The sequence below is a fragment of the Podarcis filfolensis genome, assembly GCF_964270895.1.
Source record: "Podarcis filfolensis genome assembly, chromosome: 10".
NCBI lineage: Eukaryota > Metazoa > Chordata > Lepidosauria > Squamata > Lacertidae > Podarcis > Podarcis filfolensis.
Genome location: NC_139612.1, coordinates 9,273,368 through 9,300,803, shown reverse-complemented (window position 1 = coordinate 9,300,803; position 27,436 = coordinate 9,273,368). Strand labels below are relative to the sequence as shown.

The 27,436-nt window shown below is 44.2% G+C and overlaps 1 long non-coding RNA gene across 1 annotated transcript; it reads right to left on the bottom strand.

Annotated features, from left to right (window-relative positions):
- Positions 1-1,138: 1,138 nt before the first annotated feature.
- LOC310744266 lies at positions 1,139-26,347 on the bottom strand. The gene is made up of 2 exons (XR_014539473.1): positions 26,228-26,347; positions 1,139-1,271 (listed from the first exon to the last, which is right to left on the bottom strand). It is a non-coding gene; the product is annotated as an uncharacterized lncRNA (long non-coding RNA).
- Positions 26,348-27,436: the final 1,089 nt, after the last annotated feature.

Sequence of the window (27,436 nt, the reverse complement as noted above, 5' to 3'; positions counted from 1 at the left end):
TTTTGCTTTCCACAGCCATAAAAATACTGCATTGGTTCTTCGCATCAAGAGTCCTTCTGATATTCTGAATGACAGATATATTATTTGCTGATACATTATCAGGGTTTGAACTGATTTTGATCTATAGATAACTTTACTGGGGAGTCCCTTCCCCATGATATATGCAAGCACACACATACACACATTTTTAAAGAAACATTTGCCACGGGGGGGGGGGGGGGAATTCTCCATAAGCTCTTAAACAAGTAATGGGTTAAAAAACAACAAGCATCCTATACATCTCAAACTGGACTGAAAATTGAGGGGGTAAGATTTAGTTTTATTCACAGCACGTGGAAATTATATGATTTGTTCTTTCCTTGTTGGCATCTGCCTGTCTCTAAATTCTATCATTTTATGATTCTGTGTGTGTCTTTGACTTGTCCTGGGGATCAAAGACTACCTGGTCTGTAGCAGCTCCATGTTGATGAAATTCCTTGCCCCGGGAGGCCTGCCTGGCACCAACTTTGCCATTGTTTTGGTAACAGGGGTAATTATGCTATTGTTTACCTGCACATTTGGGCAGCACCAGGTATTCGTTGCTTTTACTTTGGTACAGTTCAATGTTTCTGTACTACTATTACAGTATTTTATTTGTTCTGGACTAGTTGTTCTGGACAGCATCTTAAAAAGCAGAGACATCACCTTGCCAACAAAGGTCCGTATAGTTAAAGCCATGGTTTTCCCAGTAGTGATGTATGGAAGTGAGAGCTGGACCATAAAAAAGGCTGATTGCCAAAGAATTGATGCTTTTGAATTATGGTGCTGGAGGAGACTCTTGAGAGTCCCATGGACTGCAAGAAGATCAAACCTCTCCATTCTGAAGGAAATCAGCCCTGAATGCTCACTGGAAGGACAGATCCTGAAGCTGAGGCTCCAATACTTTGGCCACCTCATGAGAAGAGAAGACTCCTTGGAAAAGACCCTGATGTTGAGAAAGATTGAGGGCACAAGAAGAAGGGGACGACAGAGGATGAGATGGTTGGACAGTGTTCTCAAAGCTACAAACATGAGTCTGACCAAACTGTGGGAGGCAGTGGAAGACAGGAGTGCCTGGCGTGCTCTGGTCCATGGGGTCATGAAGAGTCGGACACGACTAAACGACTAAACAACAGCAGTTGTTTCAAGAAGCAATACATCAATTCAATAAACCAGGGCACCCTGGCAGAAATGGTCCAGTTTCTTTTGAGTGACAATAATAGCTTTGTAACACAGAGATTTCTATGCTCTGGCTGCAGAAAAGAGAAAAGAAGTAAGAATAAAAGCAGTTAGAAAAAATCACTATAAATTGTTGTGATGATTCAAGAGATTTAATTTGAAATCAAGTTGGATGTGAGTTTGTTGGTGTCTCGGGTAACGTCACTCTTACATCATGGATGTTGGCTCATATTATGGATGTATGAACTGTATTGTTTTATAGGTACTGTTGCTACGGGTTTGTTATGGCTTTTGGGTAGAACAATAAACTCACGTTATTAAAAATAAACCTAATTATTGGCATGCTAGCTGGGGCTAATAAGAGCTGGGGGGAGGTCTAACAACATATTGAGGGCCGCAGGCTCCCCGCCCTTGTGATAAACATAACCTAACCTCTACCTTTTGGTATGAATCCACACTAATTTCTGCACATACATATGAAACCAACAAGAGGTCTCCCCCCTGACCCACGCCCCTGAAACGGAGAACAAAATCATTTACAGGTGGGGGGGGATGATGACTTGTAGGGCCTCTGAGGGTGGATCTACACATAGGGGAAAAACACTATGAATAAGTCAGAAATTATATGTGTATAAAAATTTCCTGCTCTCTGGCGCCGTCTGGTGTTGTTGCATGTTTATAGTGCATCCAAATCATTGTTTCTTTACTAGTGTAGATGAGTCCTGAGAAAGCCTGCTGTTTTCCTATCATTTTTATTTACTTATACCCCGACTTTTTCCCTGGTGGGACTCAAGGCAGCTGACAGGAAAAAAACAAGAATGGTTAAAAACCTAGGAAAAACAACAACAATTTAGCTTTAATGGAATTAGAACTATGCACAGATATAAAATCTGTCTGGAATAGGCATAGGCAAACTCGGCCCTCCAGATGTTTTGGGACTACAACTCCCATCGTCCCTAGCTAACAGGACCAGTGGTCATGGATGATGGGAGTTGTAGTCCCAAAAACATCTGGAGGGCTGAGTTTGCCTATGCCTGGTCTGGAACATACCAATAATTACAACAAAAACAGCACGGCACCAGCCCTTCCATTAAAAGCAGTCAGTTCCCAAAAGCCTGTTGGAACAAGGAGGTCTTCGCCTGCCGGAGGAAGGACAAGGTGGGAGCCTGTCTGGCTTCTCCAGGAGGGAGTTCCAAAGTCTGGGAGCCGCCACCGAGAAGGCCCTCCATTGCGTCCCAACAAAGCATGCCTGTGAGGGGGGCAGGATTGAGAGAAGGGCCTCTGCCGAAGATCTCACAACCCAGGCAGGTTTGTATGAGGGAATACGGTCTTTCAGGTATCTTGGACCTAAGCCATTTTGGGTTTTACAGGGCAGTGGAGCTGCTTCAGCAGGGAGTTGTATGCTCCCTATAACCAACCCCGGTCATCAATCTGGCTGCAGTTCTTTGAGCCAGTCGAAGTTCCTGAGCACTTTTCAAAGGCAGCCCCACACAGAGCGCCTTATAGTAATCCAAAAGGGTTGGATCTAAGGCGTACGTGTCGCTGTGGGAAATTTAGACGCCTCAAGGCGCAAGCACAGCTTGCACACTAGATTTAACTGTGCAAATGCACTCCCATGCCAGGCCCAGAGACTGCAGGAACATCATCACTGGCATTATTCAAATTTATGCCTACCGTAAGTGACACACGCAGCTAATATATCACTTCATGTATTTATTTTCCGATGAGCAAATGAAAACCAGCGATATTATTTTCCTACACCTGGCCCAGGCAGATGAGGAAAGTCAGGTCATGTTCCAGGTGTGCAGTCATTTTTGCTTATCCAGAAGGGTAGCACAAACACCTAATAAATCAGGATTCTGCTCCTGGGAGATGCTGGCCTACAAGACAGAGAAATCCAGCTAGTACCGTATTTTTCGCTCTATAAAACGCACCCGACCATAACATGCACATAGTTTTTAGAGGAGGAAAATCCGTAGGCATGCCACCCATAGGCATTCCCTCCATAACACGCACAGACATTTCCCCTTACTTTTTAGGAGGAAAAAAGTGAGTGTTATGGTGCAAAAAATACGGTATATTTTCCTATGGTTGGCCCAGAGATACCCCAAAAGGCAGGAAGTGATGCAGGTTTGTTCTCAATTCACAGCAACTTTTTCTTCCCCTCAAGAGCAGCATATTATTATTATTATTATTATTAATAATAATAATTTATTTATACCCCGCCCATCTGACTGAGTTTCCCCAGCCACTCTGGGCAGCTCCCAATAAAATGTTAAAAACAGTACAGCATTAAATATTAAAAACTCCCCTGAACAGGGCTGCTTTCAGATGTCTTTTAAAGATAGGATAACTGCTTATTTCCTTCACATCTGAAGGGAGGGTGTTCCACAGGGTGGGCGCCACTACCTAGATGGCCCTCTGTCTGGTTCCCTGTAACCTCACTTCTCGCAATGAGGGAACCGCCAGAAGGCCCTCGGCGCTGGATCTCAGTGTCCGGGCTGAACGATGGGGGTGGAGACGCTCCTTCAGGTATACAGGACCGAGGCCATTTATATGCACAAGCATATGATGGCTGGCTTGGAGCTAGTGTGCTGGTCCCGTGGGTTACCCAAAAGGCGAGGTCCAAGTCTGGTCCATGGTCAAAGGTGCAACGCGGAGGCAGTCCGTAGTAGCTGAAGCTGGGTGCAGGGCAGGGAGTCAGGTGAAGTCAGGAACAGGCATGCAAGCAGGGAGCCAGGACAGGCCAGGAGCTCTGGCAGAAAAGCAGGATAAGGTTCAGGCAGGAACTAGCAACCAACAATGTTGCTCCCGCAACTTGGGACTGGGGCTGGCCGGCTTTTATCTGCCCCGAGGCATAGGGCGGCCCCGATCCTCTGGTGACTCGCCTCTCCTGGCCTGGAGGCGAGGACTCCTCCTGCAGGAACTTAGTTCCCTCCGCCTCTCTGCCCTGAGCCTCTGCAGCTCAGGAGAGGCTGGAGGGTTACCGGACTCAGAGGCAACCTCAGCTTCCTCTGACGGGGCTGAGAGTGGAGCACCTGCAGGCAATGGGTCCTCCAGCACCTCAGGAGCCAGAGCAGACTCAGCTGGTGCCTGCACCTGAGGATCCAGCACAGGTGAGGACCCTTCAGGCTCATGCCCCAGCACCGGCTCAGCTGGTTCTGGAGGCAGGGAATCCTGTGCAGGCTGGGATTCCTCAGGTTCAGCCTCCGAGTCCGAATCCCAGGCCATCACAGCTAGTCATCTAGATGCTCAGGGATGTGTACAGTCTAGAACAATGCCATATATTCACACATGCAGATCCTATTTTCCAGGGACAGTCCCAGTTTTACAGAAGCTGTATCAGTTTCTGATTTGACCCCAGAATGTCCCACTTTTCCTTAGGACGTCCCTATTTTCATTGGAGAAATATGGGTGAGTATGGTAGGACGGCCCTATTATCAACAGAGAAAGGTTGGAGGGCATGCACATGCCAACACACATACTTTTGAAAGTCCCCAACAAAATTAGGAGGCGTTTTGGTGACTTTCAGGGAGGTCAATGCAGAATCTGATTCCACCATATGTCTTCTTTGGTGATCACTCATAGCTGAGTAAGCTTGCCTTCCATTAACACGGTCTTAACAGTGAGTCCGTAAGTGACTGTGGAGGCCAATTCTGGATCCACACGTCCTTCCACAGTGGGGACATAGGTTTCCAGGCAGGAGTTGATCATGGTGAGGGTTTGCCAAGCATGCCTTCCTCCTAGCACGTTTCTCCCTTTCGTCCTGAGTTCGAGTGTCTTCAAAGCCCATGACACCTTTGAAAGTCTTCTGGGAAAAGGTTTATAATGAATTGAAAAAAATGTTGAAATATACATTTATAAAGAAACCAGAGGCCTTTCTTCTTGGAATAACAGGTTTGGAATTGCCCAAGAAAGATGTTAAATTATTTTTGTATGCCACAACTGCTGCTCGTATTTTGTTAGCTAAAAAGTGGAAAACCCAAGAATTACCAACAATAGAAGAATGGCAGATGAAGATGATGGATTTTTCGGAGCTAGCTGACCTAACCGGAAGAGACCAGAAGGAGGAAGAGTATCCTAAGACGAGAAGGAGGAAGAGTATCAGAAAGAGTGGAATAAATTTAATGATTATCTAGTTTAATTTGTTAAGTTAAATTAATTGAAAATAGCTTGCAGATACTTAATTGGTTTAGGATTTTATTTATGTTAAGCGATGAATTAATATTTTTAATTCCATAAAGTGAAGATTTAAGGATGTTAATGTTTAAGTTAAATTTCATAAGAATTGGGATTTGGAAAACCGTTAAAAGGACATGCAATGAAATTCAACCAAGGGGAAGCGAGGAAGTCACTTAACAAAGTTAATAAGTGTAATTTTCAATAAGGCTATGATTTATGTTTGTTTGTCTTGTTTGTTTGTTTGTTTGTTTATAATATTGTGAAAACTAATAAAAAACAAAGCCCATGACATCTTTGGTAAAGGCTGTTCTCCTCCTTGGGCTGTTTGGGGGAGTTTTCCTGCCCTAGGCTTTAAAACAAAAGAGATTTTTTTCATATTTCTGCAAACCTTGGGTTGTCCTGAACGTGTTAAAACCACCTTCGTGTTTTCCAGGTTTGGGTCCATTTCTGAAGCAGTCATTCTAATTCCCCATTTGAAGAAAGTGGCATTTTTGAAGTAAAAAAAAAGGCCTGTGGGAATTTATCCTGGTGGCTATTTGTCCTTGGTCAGGCTGCACCCTTCATGGATCCTTGAGACGTCTTCCTCAGGCACTTGACAATAAGCTTGAGCAACCAGGACTCATTGTGACATGAATTAGCACAAGATATGCCCTCAAAGAACTACTTAGTGCTCCTTAATTGGTTGTTTACCCTTTGGAGCTTTGTATGGCCATCCTCATAGAATCACAGAATCATAGAATCATAGAATCATAGAGTTGGAAGAGACCACAAGGGCCATCGAGTCCAACCCCCTGCCAAGCAGGAAACACCATCAGAGCACTCCTGACATATGGTTGTCAAGCCTCTGCTTAAAGACCTCCAAAGAAGGAGACTCCACCACACTCCTTGGCAGCAAATTCCACTGTCGAACAGCTCTTACTGTCATGAAGTTCTTCCTAATGTTTAGGTGGAATCTTCTTTCTTGTAGTTTGGATCCATTGCTCTGTGTCCGCTTCTCTGGAGCAGCAGAAAACAACCTTTCTCCCTCCTCTATGTGACATCCTTTTATATATTTGAACATGGCTATCATATCACCCCTTAACCTCCTCTTCTCCAGGCTAAACATGCCCAGCTCCCTTAGCCGTTCCTCATAAGGCATCGTTTCCAGGCCTTTGACAATTTTGGTTGCCCTCCTCTGGACACGTTCCAGTTTGTCAGTGTCCTTCTTGAACTGTGGTGCCCAGAACTGGACACAGTACTCCAGGTGAGGTCTGACCAGAGCAGAATACAGTGGCACTATTACTTCCCTTGATCTAGATGCTATACTCCTATTGATGCAGCCCAGAATTGCATTGGCTTTTTTAGCTGCCGCGTCACACTGTTGGCTCATGTCAAGTTTGTGGTCAACCAAGACTCCTAGATCCTTTTCACATGTACTGCTCTCAAGCCAGGTGTCACCCATCTTGTATTTGTGCCTCTCATTTTTTTTGCCCAGGTGCAATACTTTACATTTCTCCCTGTTAAAATTCATCTTGTTTGTTTTGGCCCAGTTCTCTAATCTGTCAAGGTCGTTCTGAAGTGTGATCCTGTCCTCTGGGGTGTTAGCCACCCCTCCCAGTTTGGTGTCATCTGCAAATTTGATCAGGATGCCCTTGAGTCCATCATCCAAGTCGTTGATAAAGATGTTGAATAAGACCGGGCCCAAGACAGAACCCTGTGGCACCCCACTAATCACTCTTCTCCAGGATGAAGAGGAACCATTGATGAGCACCCTTTGGGTTCGGTCAGTCAGCCAGTTACAAATCCACTGAGTGGTAGCATAGTCAAGACCGCATTTTACCAGCTTCTTTACAAGAATATCATGGGGCACCTTGTCAAATGCCTTGCTGAAATCAAGGTAGGCTACATCCACTGCGTTCCCTTCATCTACCAGGCTTGTAATTCTGTCAAAAAACGAGATCAGGTTCGTCTGACATGACTTATTTTTCAGAAATCCATGCTGACTATTGGTGATCACAGCATTCCTTTCTAGGTGCTCACAGACTGTTTGCTTAATGATCTGCTCCAGAATCTTCCCTGGTATTGATGTCAGACTGACTGGGCGGTAATTATTTGGGTCCTCTCTTTTCCCCTTTTTGAAAATAGGGACAACATTTGCCCTCCTCCAGTCTGCCGGGACTTCGCCTGTTCTCCAGGAATTCTCAAAGATAATGCCAGTGGTTCTGAAATCACATCTGCCAGTTCTTTGTTCCTCGCAGGAACAATGGCAAGCGTCCCAGTTGTGCAAAGATACCCTTGGCAAATATTATCTTCCTCTTTCTCCATCGACTTAAAACCTTCACTCAAGCGAAAGCCAAGGATATCTATAAGTTTTCCAGGACTCGCCACTGTGTCCAATTCATGGCATTTCAAGCCAGACTCAAAGAGCTCAAGCTGTGGGGTGAGAAGACCTCAGGTGAGCCGGTCAGGGAGGCCCTGGAGAAAAATGCCAGCCAACCCAGGACTTTGATTTTGCCTCAGTATCGAGCCAACTGAAAGTACTCATGGCATACAGAAAAAATTGCTAACTATCCAGCTGCAACCTCAGAGACATATGGGTCTCCTGACCTTTGTATGTGGCCTTTGGAATCCTCTCCAGGCCATGCCCTGAGTGGTTTTGCCTGCCTGATAATGCCTCTTCCTTGCCTGGATGGAGAACACAGGTGGAGAACAGCATGTGAATGTGTACACAACTATGGGGTGTATGGGGTTGTGATAAGAATTTTAAGGTCTTAGATATATAATAAATGTTCATAAATGTACCAACCAAGCACATACATAGATCAGCACAGGAAGACCGTCCTGAAACCATTTTGACTCCCAAACTGACCAAATATTTTCTCTGCCAGGAGGGAGAGAGTCAGGGAGCCTTCCCATTGTCTCAGGAATTGAGTAATCACCATTTCAAAGGGTGACAGGCTACCAGGAAAGGCAATCAGATAAGGCATTATCAGATAACCTGGCAGACAGGAAAAACAACAACATTTAAATTTCTGTTTTAGACCACCTTTTCTGTGACGTAGGTATGTTGTTTGTGGGGGGTGGTCTTGTGTTACACCCCTTCTGTGATGTATGTATGGTGTATGGAGGGGTGGTCTTGAGCTCCAGGGCAGGGAATTTAAAATGTCTCTATAAGAGCAGGCACATCTTGGTTCTGGGTCCTCCTCCTTTCCTGCGTGTGAGGGGAGCACCCTGTTGCCACAGATCAATAAAGATCAGGCTTACTAGCTGCTTTGCTTCTCAATATTCTCTGGTTGGCCTCTGTTATTTTCTCCTACCAATAGGGAACCCACTTCAGGACTCCATACGGGCTTTTGGATACCCCATAAGGGAAAAAAGGCAGATTTTGTTTACAACAGGGTATTAGAGGAGGGTTAGTACTTTTGGAAGGGGACATTTCATGCTCCCTCTGGAGTTTTGTCCACCTTTGGTCCCCTCTCCCTGCACTCCGCTCTCACCTGCAGCTCCTAGAAGCTTGAAGCATGCGACAGCAGCCACACCCCGGGTGTTAAATTGTGGGTGAACATATCAGACGACACAGCGATTCTTCAAACAGCTCTTGTTTATTCACAGGCCAGAACAGAACTGAACTGAGGGGTTCAGTCAGCCTGCTTATATAGAGCTCCAGTACAATGTAACTGTAACAATTTTCTAAAACTATCCAATCACTGAACGTCACTTTCGATCCCTTATTTGCATTACTATCTACAGTATCCCCCTGCTGGCCCAGGGTGAGAACTTCAGTACATAACACCGTGAATGGCTTTGACTGGCCAGCTAAACCAAGTGAGGGTGGCCGATGGGTCTCAAACCCTCAGTGAGTTAGGGACTTCCCCTGCCTGCGAAGACAAGCATTGGCAGATTGAGTGGAAGAAAAGGCACAAAGCATTTCTCTTAGGTATAATGGCTACAGATATACCGAGAGAGTTGAGGAGGGTATTCATGTACGCAACCACCGCCGCAAGAACAATAATAGCTAAAGGTTGGAAAGGAGAGAATATGGAACAAAGAACAAAAATGGAATGGCAGGCAAAATTATTGGATTATGTAGAATTGGCAAAAATGACAGGGAGAATTAGGTATCAATCAGATCAAAGGTTTAATAGAGAATGGGATAAATACAGATTATATTTAAAAGAACACTGTAATCATGTGAAATCTTTGGCAGGCCTAGAATGACTCCTGCAAAGTCACATAAATTACAGATGCTTTAGAAAAACTGAAGTCAGACAATAAATAATATACAGTTGATATAGAAAACTTGGAACCTACGATAGGGAGATCGGAAGTCATAATAGGTGGAAGGAAACTCTTATATATAAAAATATTCTGGTTTTGGGAGGGTTTTTTTGTTTTTTTATATATGTCATTTGTTATTTGTTTCGTTAAAATGTTTTTGTTTGTTTTGTTAAAGTGTTTAAAATCAATAAAAATTATTAAAAAGGGGGAGAAAGGCAATCTCTCATGAAGAGTTGACTGAACTTGGCCATCCCAGGCCCCCTCTCAAATAACGTACCTGTCTTAAGGTTGCACACCTACTCAGTCATTCTTGTACGGCGTCCTTATTTTGTTTTCATGTTGCCATCATTTTAAGGACAGAGGGTCTATAATGCAGTCCGCGTAGCTCAGTACACCAAACTGGTTCACAAGACCTCATGGATGTGCAGGATCCCAGAGAGCTTTGCTCCTTCCCAATCCTTCTTACTGCCCCCCACCCCCATCCTGACCTAAACCAAGGATTGGCTTAGGATGCTCTCCAAACTTGGGCTCAAGGTTAAACTCACTCCTTCCTAACCATGAGGTGCAGTCAATGTCTCGCTCAGCCACTGTGTCTTGTTCATTGTCTTTAACAGCTGCACAATAGGTCAACATAAGCAGGCGAACCTTTTCTTGCTGCTTTTATCACTATTCTGGAAAATATTTAATCTGCTGATTTGTGTCGTGGCTATGCCAATTACTAGAGGGTAGGATCCTTTGGCTTTGATCCGCACATAGCATTGCAGCCGAAGAATCCTAACATCACCTCAAATGTACAAAATCTTCATCTCCTCTTGATGAGCTAAGAAATTCAAGGTGCAAGCACATCTGAACTCATTTACTTTTTGTTTTATCCTTCAAAATCTGAAGAATGCGGTCAGCTAAGTTGTGTTTTGCCCATTCTAGGGTTGTTTAGAATAAGGGCGGTCATTTTCCTTTACTGAGCAATGAAAAGGTTCTTATTGTGCAAAGAAAAACCGACAGAGCCATAAAACATGTAGCCTAATAGCATTAGGAAGGGAAATATCTGCTGGGATCTTGTCAAAGAACGGTACACTTGCTTCTGAGCAGAGCACAGAACATGGAGTACAGCTGAATGCATTATGGGTGCTTGCAGACTGTCACTATTTAGCTGGAAGGCTTCAAGCGCAGAGCAGGACATTAGGTTTGCACAATTAAAGCGAATCGCCTAAGTGCAACTACGCCATTTAAAAAAGAAAAGAAAAAAGACTTTGGTAATTTGAAAAGGAAATGAAAAGAGGGAGGAACAAATGGTTAATGAGACTATGAATAAGCATCCTGCAAACAAATCAGTGTGAATGCTCATTGTCATATAACTGCCCTGCAAACAAATCAAAATGAATGCTCAATAATAATAAATACAGGCATAATGCCACCGTCATGCAAGGTTAGTGCTAGCAGAGCAGGATGAACGCTGAATGAACAGGTTGTTCTTTGACTGGCAGAGTTAACATGCAAGAGTTGAATGCCCTTTACTGAAGGCTATTTTAATGTGCTGTGATCTACACAGAACTAATGCAATGTGATGTACATAGGCAAACGTCTTTTATTTCTTTTGTATTATGCGGTGCAGATACTAGGCGGCCACGTTTACTAACATGGTGTCGTAAGGCTCTCAGCAAAATAATGCAAATCATCATTTATTTATTTTTGAATTCATTTTTATTTGATTTTACAAAAATAAGTTTATAACAATACCAAATACATATCCATGTAAAGAGATTTCTCTGAATCTTACGACTTCCCCTATCCCTTCCATGTGTCCTAATGCGAACATTTTCAGCTACATATTATTTCCCAATCTATATTTTGTATTCATCCATATTATCCCTAATACCTGTTACGTTAAAAGTGATATTAAATCCTGCTAATGTTTTCATCTGCTTACAGTGGTCTCCTAAGTAAATTATAAATTTTGCCCATTCCTTGTTAAAGTTTTTGTCCTCTTGGTTCCTGAGCCTTTCAGTCAGCTTTGCCATTTCGGTGTAGTCCATCAGCTTAGTTTGCCATTCCTCTCTGGTAGGGACTCTTTCTTCTTTCCATCTCTGGGCGCAAATCATCATTGACTACAGGGAATGTATCCCTTGTGAGATGGACATTTCTCTCCTGGAGAAGGTTCTGAGCTGTTCTGAGCAGCGGGATGAGCAGAAAAATGACTTGGACTTAGTTTGGGATTTGGGAGCTGATAAAACAAGGGCATGCAAAAATACTGGCGCGGTCACCTGAGACTGAGTTTCGTCCCTAGTGGATGACGCAAGTTTATCTCACAGTGGCCAACCAGATGCATCTAAGAAAGCCTATTGATAGGGTAAAGGTAAAGGTAAAGGGACCCCTGACCATTAGGTCCAGTCGTGGACAACTCTGGGGTTGTGGCGCTCATCTTGCTTTATTGGCCAATACAGCTTCTGGGTCATGTGGCCAGCATGACTAAACCGCTTCTGGTGAACCAGAGCAGTGCACGGAAACGCCGTTTACCTTCCTGCCTGAGCGGTACCTATTTATCTACTTGCACTTTGACGTGCTTTCGAACTGCTAGGTTGGCAGGAGCAGGGACCGAGCAACGGGAGCTCACCCCGTTGTGGGGATTCGAACCACCAACCTTCTGATCAGCAAGTCCTAGGCTCTGTGGTTCAATCCACAGCGCCACCCGCGTCACTATTTAGGGTACAGTGGCAATAATTCTCTCTTGCTGTGCTCCAACAACTGGCATTCTGCATCCTGACTAGCAGCCACTGGCAGTCTTATCTTCCATGAATCAGGCCCCTTTTAAAGCCATCTAAATTGGGGGCAGTCGACACATCTTGTCAGAGCAAAAGCCACAGTTTAACCCTGCACTGTGTGAAGAAGGATTTTTTCTTTGCATGCCCTGAGTTGCCCACCGTTCAGTTTCGTTGGGCGACCCTGCCCAATTATGTGTGTAGCACATTAACTGATTTACCCCATGAAAGAATAATATATACATTATCCTATATATTAGACATAATACATATATGTTTAATTATGCATTAATAATTTACCCCATTAATATCCTTAAATATACTACAGTGGTACCTCGGTTTAAGAACAGTCCTGTTTACGAACGATTCAGTTTATGAACTCTGCAAAACCGGAAGTAGTGTCCTGGTTTGCGAACTTTACCTCGGTCTAAGAACGGAATCCGAACGGGGGAAGGGCACCGGTGGCGGGAGGCCTCATTAGGGAAAGCGCGCCTCAGTTTCAGAACGGTTTCAGTTTAAGAACGGACTTCCGGAATGGATCAAGTTTGTAAACCGAGGAACCTGCATCGAAGGAGTTTTATTACATGACCCTCACAGTCCCTTCTATGATTCTGTCTGGCAACTTATGCCCTGCTAAATGTATTCTTCCGCGTGCAAAAAATAAAATGCAATCAGTATTTTCCACATCTTAGGTTTTGTTGCAATCCTATGCTCATTTAAATGGGAGTTAGCTTCAGGGATAATGTTATTTTTCCTTTTTACTTTAATTTTTGTGCCCAACTAGCTGGACCCTGTCTCCTGGCTGCCAGTTGTCTGCAGCTCAGTCTTGACTGCCTAGCAACTCTTTCCATCAGCACAGTTTTGCTTTCTTCCCTCTCAATGAAGCCGTATTGCCTAGATTCTCTTATTGGAGAACAGGAATAGAAACACATAAAGGAAATAAATGCCAGCTGTCATCACAGCAGTTCACATCATAATTGCTCAGGTGTCAGGACTGTCTCTGAGTCCAATGCGTTTTCTGCGAGGACCAAAATGCCCAGTACAAGAAAGTATCATTTTCCTGGGTAGAAAATGTGCAAAGATTTTCAGCTTTAGCCTAATTCTGCCATTAGCTACACTCTTAGGAAACGGAATTAAAGCTTTCTTTTAAATGCTTGGCTATTGTTTGACAATTCCTAAAAGCTTTCCTTTTTACCAAAGCAAGAGGTTGTTTGCAGCTTCTAACTCCTATTTACGGAATTAATGTTTCTACCTGTGGTTTTTGTTTCTTTTAAACATGTATATTATTTGACGGAGGAATTGTTTTGTTGCTGATTCCTTAAATTGCTTCCTGTGCTGAGAAGGGAGTCTCTAAATATTGGGAATGAGCAAATAAGATTTGTTCCGTTCTCCTTTCTGAATTGTCAAATGCCAACCCTGCCTCTTCATCTCTAATGATCCCCTACAGAAACACATCCCATTGAGTTAAGTGGGGCTTATTCCTGTGGATATATAGGATTTCAGCTTAAATGTTTAACTGTGTGGTCCGATGGATTTTTACTCTGAAGCAAGTGCCAAGTGAGAGTGCAAAGAATGGCGGCACCTGACGGTTAGATGCTCTGTTTCAAAGCCGGAGGTTGCTTGCAGCTTCTAAACGGATGCTGAGTAGAGGTTAACATGAAACTCCTGTGGTTAGAAAGCATTTGCTGGGTTGACAGGCCTGTAAATTCCAAGGTGATGACTCCTGTCACCTACATTCTCAGCTGCAACTCAATCTGCTCCAATTCCTCATTGCCCTGGCGTTAGCTTGTTGACAACTGCTGACTCATCGCTGTCATTCATATTATTTGGAGCGTCTCTCCCCCAGCCCCAGCCCTCTGTCTCATCTATGGAAGCAGAACAAGACGGAAGAAGCAACTGTTCCCTCCGTTCAGATATCCAATAGCAATAAAACAGCCACAATGGAATTAAATTACCATTGTCAAAAGTCCTGCAATCGTGACCGGAACATCACCGGAGCTTTACACTAGACCAGCTCCTTCAGACAAGGTCGGTTCTCAGATTGATCATAAAGGTCGCAATACAGTTCAATGAACCCAGCCATTTGTGCGAAACCTTCCTTTAGGAGTTATGAGTTAGCAAGCTGTAATTCTATGTATAACATCATCCCCTACTGGTTTGACGGGAAAATAGGTTTGCAGTGCCATCGACACCAAATGTTGATCGTGCATTTCTCAGCTCAGAACAGGCAAATATTCGGAGGGTACCATGCTGAATAATCAGAGGTAGACAACATGGTCCCCTCTGGATGTGACTGGACTCCCAGCTTCCTCCATTCTTGACCTTGGGCCATGATGGTTGGGGCATTGGGAGTCCAACAACAGCATCTGCACAGCGCCATGTTGCCTACCGTTTATTCCGTTTGCAGAATTTATAGTTGCCTTTCTGCCAATGCAGTAGAGGCTGTTTGCAATTTAAAATGTTTCATGAAAAATAAAGGTGAAAAAGCATTTTCTTTTCTTTTCTTTTCTTTTCTTTTCTTTTCTTTTCTTTTCTTTTCTTTTCTTGTTAAGGCAGAATTCTCTCAGGCCGTTTGGTAGTCTTGCCGGATGCAGATGGCAGGGATTTGAAGGCCCGGGCCTCTGCTCTTGCTGTCCCCTCAAGGTGTACACTACAGCCCATAATTTTGCTGGTCTCATTACTACAGTGCGGGGAAAGGTCATTACTATTTCTGTAACTGCCGATGAGGGAATTGACTCATTGGCTGCATGTGAACAAGCATACCATGGATGGATTTAAAGTTGGTTTCATAGCCTGACTTGTTTGAGGGGCATTAACCATAGTTCAGATGTGATGGAAAATGGGGGACTATAGTTAACTAAAGGCTTCCTGGCTTCCTGGCAGAGACATCACCTTGCCAACAAAGGTCTGTATGGTTAAAGCCATGGTTTTCCCAGTAGTGATGTATGGAAGTGAGAGCTGGACCATAAAGAAGGTTGATCGCTGAATAATTGATGCTTTTGAATTATGGTGCTGGAGGAGACTCTTGAGAGTCCCATGGACTGCAAGAAGATCAAACCTATCAATTCTTAAGGAAATCAGCCCTGAGTGCTCACTGGAAGGACAGATCGTGAAGCTGAGGCTCCAATACTTTGGCCACCTCATGAGAAGAGAAGACTCCCTGGAAAAGACCCTGATGTTGGGAAAGATGGAGGGCACAAGAAGAAGGGGACGACAGAGGACGAGATGGTTGGACAGTGTTCTCAAAGCTGCAAACATGAGTCTTCCACTGCCCCCCGCAGTTTGGTCAGACAGGAGTGCCTGGCATGCTCTGGTCCATGGGGTCACGAAGAGTTGGACACGACTAAACGACTAAACAACAACAACCATGCTGAATAATCAGAGGTAGACAACATGGTCCTCTCTGGATGTGACTGGACTCCCAGCTTCCTCCATTCTTTTCCTTGGGCCATGATGGCTGGGGCGTTCAGAGTCCAACAACAACTTCTGCACAGCGCCATGTTGCCTACTGTTTATTCTGTTTGCGGCATATATAGTTGTCTTTCTGCCAATGCAATTGAGGCTGTTTGCAGTTTAAATTATTTCAAGAAAAATAAAAGTGAAAAGGCATTTTCTTTTCTTTTCTTTTTTCTTTTCTTTTCTTGTTAAGGCAGAATTCTCTCAGGCTGTTTGGTAGTCTTGCCGGATGCAGATGGCAGGAATTTGAAGGCCCGGGCCTCTGCTCTTGCTGTCCTCTCAAGGTGTACACTACAGCCCATAATTTTGCTGGTCTCATTACTACAGTGTGGGGAAAGGTCATTACTATTTCTGTAACTGCCGATGAGGGAATTGACTCATTGCCTCCATTTGGACAAGCATACCATGGATGGATTTAAAGTTGGTTTCATATCCTGACTTGTTTGAGGGCCATTAACCATAGTTCAGATGTGATGGAAAATGGGGGACTATAGTTAACTGAAGGCTTCCTGGCTTCTTTCCCAGCTTCTGCAAAAGGAGCAGCAAGGTAGCACACAAGGCTTATTCCTTAAAGCACTTTGCTTTCCCAAAAGAAGACTGGGAACTGGAATTTACCCCTCACTGAGCTACAATTTCCAGCACCCTTAACAAACTACAGTTCCTAGGATTCTTTGGGGAAAGTTGTATGCTTTAAAAATAGGGTGTGTCTGCAGCTCATATCTTGGTTTATGAAGCCAAAGAAGATTGTCCAAGTCTGCAGCTCATATCTTGGTTTATGAAGCCAAAGAAGATTGGCCAAGTGGCACCGGAAGAAGTCTCAAATATGTGGAAGATGGTCTTATGTACTCCAGCATAATGGGGATCGTCTTGATGAAGACAAACAAGAGCACCACCATATCCTGAGTGCATGTTTGAAGCATCTCTCAGTGAATCAGTTCCCTTTTCACTAATAATACAAGTACTGATGACTTCCTTTTTCAGTAGTGTCAGAGACAAATCCACTCTTGCGATGGCAATCAGCCTGAAGGAGAAACCTGTCCAAAGCATGGTGCCACATTTCATCCTAACATACAGAAACTCTGATATGGACATCAAATAAACCGGCTATGCCAAGGGTGTGCCTGTTGGAAAGCCAGTACTGTATATCACTGGTTTCTTATAGAGTATACCTAACAACAGGGCTGGCCCTATGTTGAGGCAGCTGTCTCAGGTGGCAGATGCTAAGGTGCAGGGAAGCAACAGAGCTGTGGGTACCATGTGGCCTGCCCTGACACTCCTATGCTAAAAGGGGCTCCTGGGAGGCCACTGGGACATTGCTGGAACAACTCTTGGGTTGGGGCAACTTGCTAAATTTTAAAATGGTTTAAATGGCTCTAATTTTGGTTCGTCTGTTTCATTTTGGTTGGGTTGGTGTTGGTTTAGTTGGGTTTAGTTGGGTTTGGCGGTTACTTTAATTTGGGTATAACTGTAAAATGTTTATTATTGTGGTTAATATTGTTGATATTGGTGTTATTGATTTGTTGGTTTGTTTGTTGCTTATATAGGATATCTTGTTTTTTAATGTTTGATGTTTAGTTGTGCTTTATGTTGTAAGCCGCCCAGAGTGACTGGGGAAACCCAGCCAGATGGGCAGGATATAAACTAAAACATTTATATTATTATATTATATTATATTATATTATATTATATTATATTATATTATAATTATTATAATATTGCTAGCCTGCTGCCCTCAAGTCCCGAGGAAGATACTGTCCTTTTGCCATGTTCAACTGCCAGTCAAATTGGCTTCTGTATGTGCCTTGGGGGAGGGAGCTATCTTGTCTTTGCTTCAGGCAGCAAAATGTATTGAGCCAGCCCAGCTTAACAAATTATTTTCACACGTTGTGATGATGCACACAGTTTCTCCCTTCTCCATTATATATTCCCATTAAAATATAAAAATAAAAAGTCGTGTGTGAAGCAGGCCTTAGCTTTCTCTCTTTCTAGGACTCAGCTGCCATCTATAATATGGGGATAATACTACTGGCCTAGTTTATAGAGTTGTGGTAAAGATTAAATATAATGCATGCAACGTGCTTAGGAAAAACATTATATAAATACCGAGCATTCTACACAATGGGATGCTGTTGTGGGAAGTGGTCAGAAATCCAGCGTCCTTATAAAATAAACGGCATGGATACTACTGAATATGAACATTCCTGTACAGGAACACTAGCAGAATATGTTTGCAAAAATAGCAAGAGTGAGGAAAACAGCTTCCCAACAGTGTGGCTAAGCTTCAAAGAAGGTTGAAAGATTTATCGCAAATCCGAGAGGCAAACAGAACGAAAACATAAAACTGTTGATATCGCTGCTTTTGTTGACACAACAGAAAGTGAAAATTGCTGATGAAGACCCTGCAGTCTGAAACCTAATCCAGATTTGGATACATCAGAGAATATATTTGAAGGAAATGGAGCATGTTTGAACAGCTATTATGAAACAGAACAAGGGCCGGAAGAACTGCTCATTCTGGAAATATCAAGTGCAGTTTCATAGGTTGTTAAACACTAACATGGAAGGACCATTTTAGCCTTATTCAGACATACGGGTGAAACTCGGAAAATTAGAATATTATAAAAGTTTATTTATTTCAGTAATTCAACTTAAAAGGTGAAACTAATATATGAGATAGACTCATGACATGCAAAGTGAGATATGTCGAGCCTTTATTTGTTATAATTGTGATGATCATGGCGTACAGCTGATGAAAACTCCAAATTAACAATCTCAGAAAATTATAATATTAAATGAAATCAGCAAAACAAGGATTGCAAATAGACCAATATTGGACCTCTGAGAAGTAGAAGCATGCATATGTACTCAGAGCTTGGTTTGGGCCCCTTTTGCATCAATTACTGCCTCAATGTGGCGTGGCATGGATGCTATCAGCCTGTGGCACTGCTGAGGTGTTACGGAAGACACCTCAGGATGCTTCAATAGCAGCCTTCAGCTCTTCTGCATTGCTCAGTCTCATGTCTCTCATCTTTCTCTTGGCAATGCCCCATAGATTCTCTATGGGGTTCAGGTCAGGTGAGTTTGCTGGCCAATCAAGCACAGTAATCCCATGGGCATTGAACCAGGTTTTGGTACTTTTGGCAGTGTGGGCAGGTGCCAAAGTCCTACTGGAAAATGAAATCAGCATCCCCATAAAGCTCGTCTGTGGAAGGAAGCATGAAGTGCTCCAAAATCTCCTGGTAGACAGCTACGTTGACCCTGGACTTAATGAAGCACAGTGGACCAACACCAGCTGATGACATGGCTCCCCAAATCTCTTTTCTGATGAGAGCAGCTTTTGCATCTCATTTGGAAACCAAGGACCCAGAGTCTGGAGGAAGAATGGGGAGGCACACAATGCCAGATGCTTGAGGTCCAGTGTGAAGTTTGAACAGTCTGTGTTGGGCTTACAGTGGGGGCAGAGGATTGGGTTTGTGAAGAGTTTGTTAGAGGTTCCTCAATTAGAAGATCACTATTGCTGGGCAAATTGCTGTGGAAGGCAGCTTGGCCAATTTCTCCCCTTGCAGGAGAGTCTTTTGTGTGCATTTTATGTTGCATGAACTAATAAAGCAGCGCCAACAATGCTCCAGGTGAACTGATTGCTTACCTAGAACATGGAATGCTTCGGAATTCTGTGGTCAAGTTTCCCAGTGCATCAGAACTGGTCATGACCCCTATATTTGCCTCTGCTTGCCACAACTATGATGTAGAATGGAAAGCGAGAGGCGAGGGGCACCAAATTCTGGCATTCCACAGGGTGCCACTGCAAACTGGGAAATGGAAGTGACTTGAAAAGGAGAACGGCCTTGTTACATTTCAAGCTTCTAACATGCACATCGTTCAATATACAAAAGGGATCCACATCTGGTAGACAAATCTACTGCGGCAATAAAAATCCACAGGTAAGTCAATCACTTTCAGTCATTCCACCTGTGTAATGGGAATAAGAGTGACCTCACACAAGGTTTTCACAAGAGCCAATGAGATATAACTTATAAAATGTAAAGATCATACTGACGTACAGCTAAGGAAAGCCCAGCAGAATCCATCTAATTCAGCACCCGCTTTTCCACATTGCTCAATCAGATCTTTGGGAAACTCACAAGATTATAGCAGCACCTTCTTGCTTGTGTTCCCATGGAACTGGTTTGTAGAGGCATGCTGTTTCCGATTCTGGAGAAAGCATACAGCCCTTACGATAAGCAGTCATGTCCTCTGTGAATTTATCTAATCCCTTTTGGAGCCATCTCCTGTTTGCTACACTGGCCAGCCAGATCTTTGGGTGCTCACAACTAATGCTCTAAACCACCTGCCTCACACCTGACATCATAGGCAACATCAGGTATGGGGCAGGTGTTGAGACGGCTACAAAGGAACAATTGGTAGCTTAAAGTAAATCCACTAGTAAAATTGGAGTAAAAAACCCAAAAAACCTCTGCCTCAGTTTCGATTAAAACTGTTTTGCACTATCAATCACCTGATGACATAATCTCATCAGGTGATTGACAAGTGGGTTGTCCCATCCACCTGTCAAAGTTGGCCTACAGGGGTGGAACCAGTTAAGGATCTGGCCCACTGGGGCACAAAGTTTCCCCATCCTGGTCTCTGGCACCTGACATTCAAATATACTGTGCTTCTCAGAATGGATGTCCTCAGGGCTTTCTTTTGGCCAGAACTCACCAGCACCTCTCAGGTGGGAGCCATTGCCATTATAAGAGAACAAGGGAGGTGTTTGTGGTGAAGTTCCGGCATCTCTTTTTCTAGGAAAATAGCACCAGATGTTCTATTTAGATATCATAACCCTGTAACTATCAGTTTAACCAGTCCTCCATGAATTAGTAAAAAAAAACTCATTTAAACCCCTAGCCATAGCATCTCATAGTGGCGAATTCCACAACCTATTAATGCAATTAGCACATTGTAGGCTCCGAATGCCACATAAAGGACAGACAATAGGCTGCCCAGGACAGCTTTGGAACTCGGGCAGAGAGATTTAGCTGGGGAGGGTGGGGGAAAGTTGGTGGATAATTTCCGCCTCTTCAATAATGGTCTTCAGACTCTGGCTGAAATCCCAGTGAAAACTGGACGTGCGTATGCACAAGAAAGTGGAAAGAGTCTGAGTGTCCATTGTCCCTCTCTTCCTTCCCCGGGGGGATCTTTCACAGTGCTGAGTAAATATTAATTTTGGCACCGGCCCTTCTGTGATGTGGCGATTTCCCACTCTAGCTGCCTTCTTGAAGTCACAGTGCCTTTCAGTCTGTACTCCTGGGAAACGGAGAAGGTTCACCAAGAAATGAACCTCTCCTTTTCATAGCAAACAAATTTGGAGGGGAGGTAGCCAAGAAGGCTGTAACCAGATCACTTAATATTTTGGCGGTGGTGGGGCATATCATTCAGGAGAGAGAGAGATCAGCAACTGTTCCAAAGGAGATGAAACCGACAATATAATTCCATCGGCTCTACAGGGCGTTTAACCCACTTAGCAGCCAATTAAGTTGCTTCCCCACTGGGTTTTGTTTCTTCTGGGAGAGCCCACAACCCCAAAGAAGGTGCCTGTGCATCAGCAAGCAATGCATAACATACTAGCCCAATTTCTTAGCAATCCTGTGCATAATTGGCTAGCATTGTACAGCTGAAATTCTTTTTAATCGTTTTCTGGGAGTAAGTGCTCTTGAACTCCGTGGCAATAATAGTAATAGTAATAATAATAATAATAATAATAATAATAATAATAATAATAATATAAGTATACCCCCCCATCTGGCTGGGTTTCCCCAACCACTCTGGGCGGCTCCCAACAGATTAAAAACACAATAAAACATCAAATATTAAAAACTTCCCTAAACAGGGCTGCCTTCAGATGTCTTCTAAAAGTCAGATAGTCGTTTATTTCCTTGACATCTGATGGGAGGGCGTTCCACAGGGCAGTTGCCACAACCGAGAAGGCCCTCTGCCTGGTTCCCTGTAACCTCACTTCTGGCATGAGGGAACCGCCAGAAGGCCCTCAGAGCTGGACCTCAGTGTTCGGGCTGAACGATGGGGGTGGAGATGCTCCTTCACGTATACTGGGCCGAGGCCGTTTAGGGCTTTAAAGGTCAGCACCAACACTTTGAATTGTGCTCAGAAACATACTGGGAGCCAATGTAGGTCTTTCAGGACTGGTGTTATATAGTCTCAGCGGCCACTCCCAGCCACCAGTCTAGCTGCCGTGTTCTGGATTAATTGTAGTTTCCGGGCCACCTTCAAAGGTAGCCCCATATAAAGTGCTACCTTTGAAGGTGACCCAGAAACTACAATTATTTCTTACTGCATGGGCCCAGCTTGTAAAACAGTGAGCTTCCAGAAAGATATTAAGCCAGCTGAAATGCAGCTTTGAACTGTAAGCGCAAAGGATTAGAAGCGCAAAGGATTGTTGGCAGAGAGCAGGTGTGAAGCTGGGACCCCATTTATAAAAAGGCAAGAAGTATCCAGCCTCTGTCTAATTCCCCTCCCTCATTCTCCAGCTTCCTGTATTCTAATATGTCCCAAACAACAACAACAAAGCTCCATTATCAGTTATACCGTCAGTTACTCTGGTGCTGCAGCAGAGGATCATCGTTGCTCCTGAAAAATGTCCCACATTCCTCCACTAAGCTGCCCTGACGATCTTTGGATCAAAAGGCAGTGGACGCAGCTTCTGACTTAGGGATGGGGAACCTGTGGCTCTCAGATGTTGGACTCCAACTTCCATCAGCCGCTCTCCAACATGGCCATTGGTCAGGGTTGATGGGAGTTGCAGTCTGAGAATATATGGAGGGCAACAGCTTCCTCATCACTGTCACTAAAACAAGTGCTGTCACATTCAGGGAAACTAAACCCTTCAGTGCCTCTCACTGCTCCTGATATCTCACCACCCTCCCTGCCTCCTCACGTGTTCAGAGAAGTGGGGATCAGGTAACGATATCTAGCCAGAGTGCTCTCCTGTTTATGATCAGAGAATGCTATAATATTTCATTGTACAGTACATACTGCTCTAGGGGAATTTTGATTTCCGGTTAATTGCTTTACTTATTATCTTTAGCAGCCGAACCATGGTATACATCTGTATGTAAACTAAATCAATACAGGTTTTTTAATGCCTTGGATGCATAACTAGATAGCTGGAGCATGATTTATAGGAACTGTTACTACTCCCTTCTTAGCAAATTGACGGTATAATGAGATTTGGGCTGCAATTCTAGATGCACTTACCGAGGAGTAAACTTTACTGAATTCAACGAGAGTTGCTTCTCAGAATCCAAGAGATATGTTACTTTCATTTTCCTTGCAGAGGAAACATCTGCATGGATGAAACCCATAGGGGTTTCGTGAAATGTTTGAGTTAGTGGAGCAATTTTCTAAGAGGTTTTGCTTCTACCTAGTGGTAGAAATGTGAATTGTGCAAAACGCTGCCCCCGCTTCCTTTGTTTGTAAAGGATTTGGCACCAATGAACTGTGAACTCTGCCAGCTCAGAACGTAGGAATACATGCCTTGGCTCTGAAGCCAAGCTCTGAAGAAGATTTATACTTTCTGAATCATGGTACATAAATAGGCGCTTTCCCAAGCAAGAAAGAATTGAGACAGGGAGTCAATGAGACAGGGACGTTTTTCTAGAGAGACCAGTACAGGCATTTGTGGGCTCGCAATTTTTGATGACTTATTTAGATTCTGGACTGACCTGAAATACAGAATCACTCTGAATAGAGATTCAGAGTTCTAGATTCTGTCCTCATTGGCCAAGCTGCCTGCTCCTCCCGCTGGCTCCCAAAAGCTACTGTGGTTGGGTAGGAAGAGTTGGCATCTTTCTGTCTTGGGGAACAACAGAGGAGTGTCCCTTTGGGGGTGAGGTCAAGCTGTTGGAAAGTTGCAGCGCCTGCTGTGGCTGTAGAGACCGATACAGGAGAGACATGTTTTGTTGCAGCTGGGGCAGATGAAGGTGCCTAGTTGTGCTGCTGCAGGTGCACCATTGTACTTCTTCTCCCTGCACTCCTCCCAGTGGCCATTTCTCCTCTGGTCACTTCTGTGGACGCACGACCTGTCTATATCTAAGCATTGCAGTCCTCTGCAAGGGTTGATGTTGCCAGCAGGTCATGTTTGCAGACATCTTTGTAACACAGAGTTGGTTTGCCAACGGGCCTGGTGCCTGAAGCCAGCTCCTCATAGAGCACGTCCTTGGGGATCCTGCCATCTTCCCTTCTGTGGGTATGACCAGGTCAGTGTAGACGTCGCTGAGATAGGAGTGCAAACATACTGGGAATGTGGGCTTAGGAGAGCACGTCTTTGTTTGAAACTCTGTCTTGCCGTGTGGTACCCAAAATTTTCCTTATGCAGAGCATGTGGAAGGCATTGAGGCATCGCTCCTGGCAGTTGTAAGTTGCCCACAACTTACATCCATAAAGCAGGGTGCTCAACACACAAGCCTGTTAGACCTTCATCTTGGTATTCATTGATAGCAACACATTCTCCCATACCCTTTTGGAGAGGTGAGCAATTGCAAAATGACCCGGTGAAGCCAGGACCATTAAGGGTCATTGAGGACCATTGGCAATGCAAGAGAACAGTCTTGCCCCCCACCCTGAGGTGTGAACAGAGATAGGGGATTTGGAAGGTTGCCTGGGTAACTGGACATGATGTCACAGGAAGAGTTTGGGGCCTCTGGCATGAGGCATGGGATAGCTGAGGAGAGGCCAGACCAACCTGGGCAAGCTGGTTGAAGGGAGGCTGGGAGAGATGCCTTGGACTACTGTCATCTTGAGATGACCATGCTCTAAGATCTGGACTCCTCCCATCTAAATTCAATGTGTGAATAGGTCACATTTCTTAAAGCTATGGGGACCTCCACTGCACCTTCAATTCTCCAAAGGGGTGCAAACACTGGTTGAGGACCAAGACCCCTGGAATCGCATGCATGGCTCAGCAGGGATTGGGGTGGGCTTCCGCAGTGCCCTAATCTCTTAACCTGTTCCTCAGTCTAAGCAATTTGTCTGTGATGTGGAGGCAATGCCTAAGCAGCTCTTCTTTTCCATCTCCTCTATTTGGTTGCTGCTCTGGACTTGTTTTGGACCTCTCTGTTGTTGTTGTTTAGTCATTTAGTCGTGTCCGACTCTTCGTGACCCCATGGACCAGAGCACGCCAGGCACTCCTGTCTTCCACTGCCTCCCGCAGTCAAATTCATGCTGGTAGCTTTGAGAACACTGTCCAACCATCTCGTCCTCTTTCCTCCCCTTCTCCTTGTGCCCTCCATCTTTCCCAACATCAGGGTCTTTTCCAGGGAGTCTTCTCTTCTCATGAGGTGGCCAAAGTATTGGAGTCTCAGCTTCAGGATCTGTCCTTCCAGTGAGCACTCAGGGCTGATTTCCTTAAGAATGGAGAGGTTTGATCTTCTTGCAGTCCATGGGACTCTCAAGAGTCTCCTCCAGCACCATAACCTCTCTGGGATGCTCTAAATGCGAGGTGGATGGGTGGGGGGAACCTCTCAAAGAAAGAGTAAGAGGGCATGCCTTTCTCTGCTCCTCAGCTGAGAATAATGTAAACTGGGTATTTGTGGGTTTTTGTTTTTTTAAAAAAAGACGATAGAAACTGAAGCTTGAACCCCTTTCCCCTCAAGTCCACATACTGTCTCTCTTCCAGCCTGCAGCCTCTGTGTCTGATTCCATTATTTAACAAAGACCATCCCTAAAAAAGAATAGTGCATAACAGGAAGTGCAGGGAATGGCTCCTGTTATCTTTGGTGTTGCTGTGAGTCCCCAACCCCTGCTCCACAAATGAATCTGGTTGACGTGGTCTGCAAACTGTGCATCCTCACTTATTCTTTTCCCCCCCTTTTAAAGAATTTTTATTTTATTTTGAGAAATTGATAATCATAAATAAATAAGAATAAAAATGTGCACCCTACCACCAAGACCATTCCGTTGTTAACTATCCAACTTCCCAAAATTTCAACACCTCTTGCAATGGGTTTGACCCCTTTCTGTTTTAACAGTACAAATTCTACAAACACCTTCCATATCTCCTCAAAATCATATCTCCTGCATATTCCCGACTTACCTTAATAGCACATGTTAATTTATCATTAATAACTATATCCCACACCTCTTTATACCGTTCTTCCATTTAATATTCTGCTTGCCCCTTCTACTTCCTAGCTGTAATAATTCGTGCTGCTGTCAATAAATTTGTGAGCAAATCCTCACTTAATCTTAGGACAACAAGCGATAATGCTAAATATAGGACATGGATTCCAAGGTTAGGTTAGGAACGGGGAGAGGTATATGGTCCACCCTGCTTTGCCCATTTGGGCAAACACTCACAAAGTACTCACCCTCAACACACCTAGCGCCACATTTCTTCTCTGGTTTGGGCTGGCCAGTTTGTTTGCATTCTGGGGGGGGGGGAACACTGGGGAATTTCCTAGGTTATAATTGCCCAAGATGACATAATTATAGCTAAACTAACAAGCTTACACTTTAACGCACATAGCTGACAAGCAACGCAGCAATACCAGTTCAATTTATTAAAAGTGGGAGGGTTGCGTCCCTCTCTGTTTATGAAACTTTACTGAGTGATCCCTTTTAATGAAACGATGCAAGGTGCCTGAATGATCTGGGTAGCAAGTACAGGCTTGGATTCAGGTGCATATATAACAAGAAGAGAGAATTCCCCCAATCTGATGAGCCTGTCGCAAGCCTCTTGCTTGTGTATAGGTGGATTTTCTGGGCTGAAGGCAAACTATAGGGCACATCCCAAGAATACCCTGTATTCCCCTGCTTCCTTGGTTTCACAAGATAAAGGACAAGGAGAGAGGCTGTGCACATGCAGGGCAGTTTGAAGATGAATTTGATGCATCCCGTGTATGTGTATTTTTCACATCAGCCGCAAGACATTGCCCTGCACTTTCCCCCTATTTAATTGGGATTTTCCCAATCCATGCAGTAAGGGAATCCAACACAGAATCACATGTTATCTAAGGCACTGAAATGGATTGTATGGGGAGCATTTTTCTACATGTGGTGGTGTTTTCCTAGATGCCATGTAACGTCCCTTGCTTCTGTTGGTGAGGCTCCTTGGTGGGATGCTGGTGGAGTCCAATGTGACATACACTTTAAAAATCATTTTTCACCCGCTCTTTTGTGCAAATCTGATATATCAGAAAACTTGTATCTCAATTTATTTATTTTTGATGCCTGTGCACAGGTAAACAACTACCTGTGTATATGGCCATGATGGACCTCAAGTTTCTGGAACTCAATGAGGGAGGGCAAGTTCTAACTAAGGAGAGGGGACAGAAAACAATGAGACAGAATTCAGTTGAAAGCATTTATGCGTGGATGAACGTGCCCCAAAGTGCACATGGGAAAATGGGATATGTGTGTCAGGCTGCTGCCAGCGACTCCCGGCCGGTATTTACAGAGAGTATTTACAGAGAGAGGCTATAGAACCCAGCCTCTTGGATAATGGCGTTTTCCCAAGTGAATCTCCACCCCCAATGTCTCCCCCACTTCTTCATTCGTCACTTCTACGGGTGCAGCTA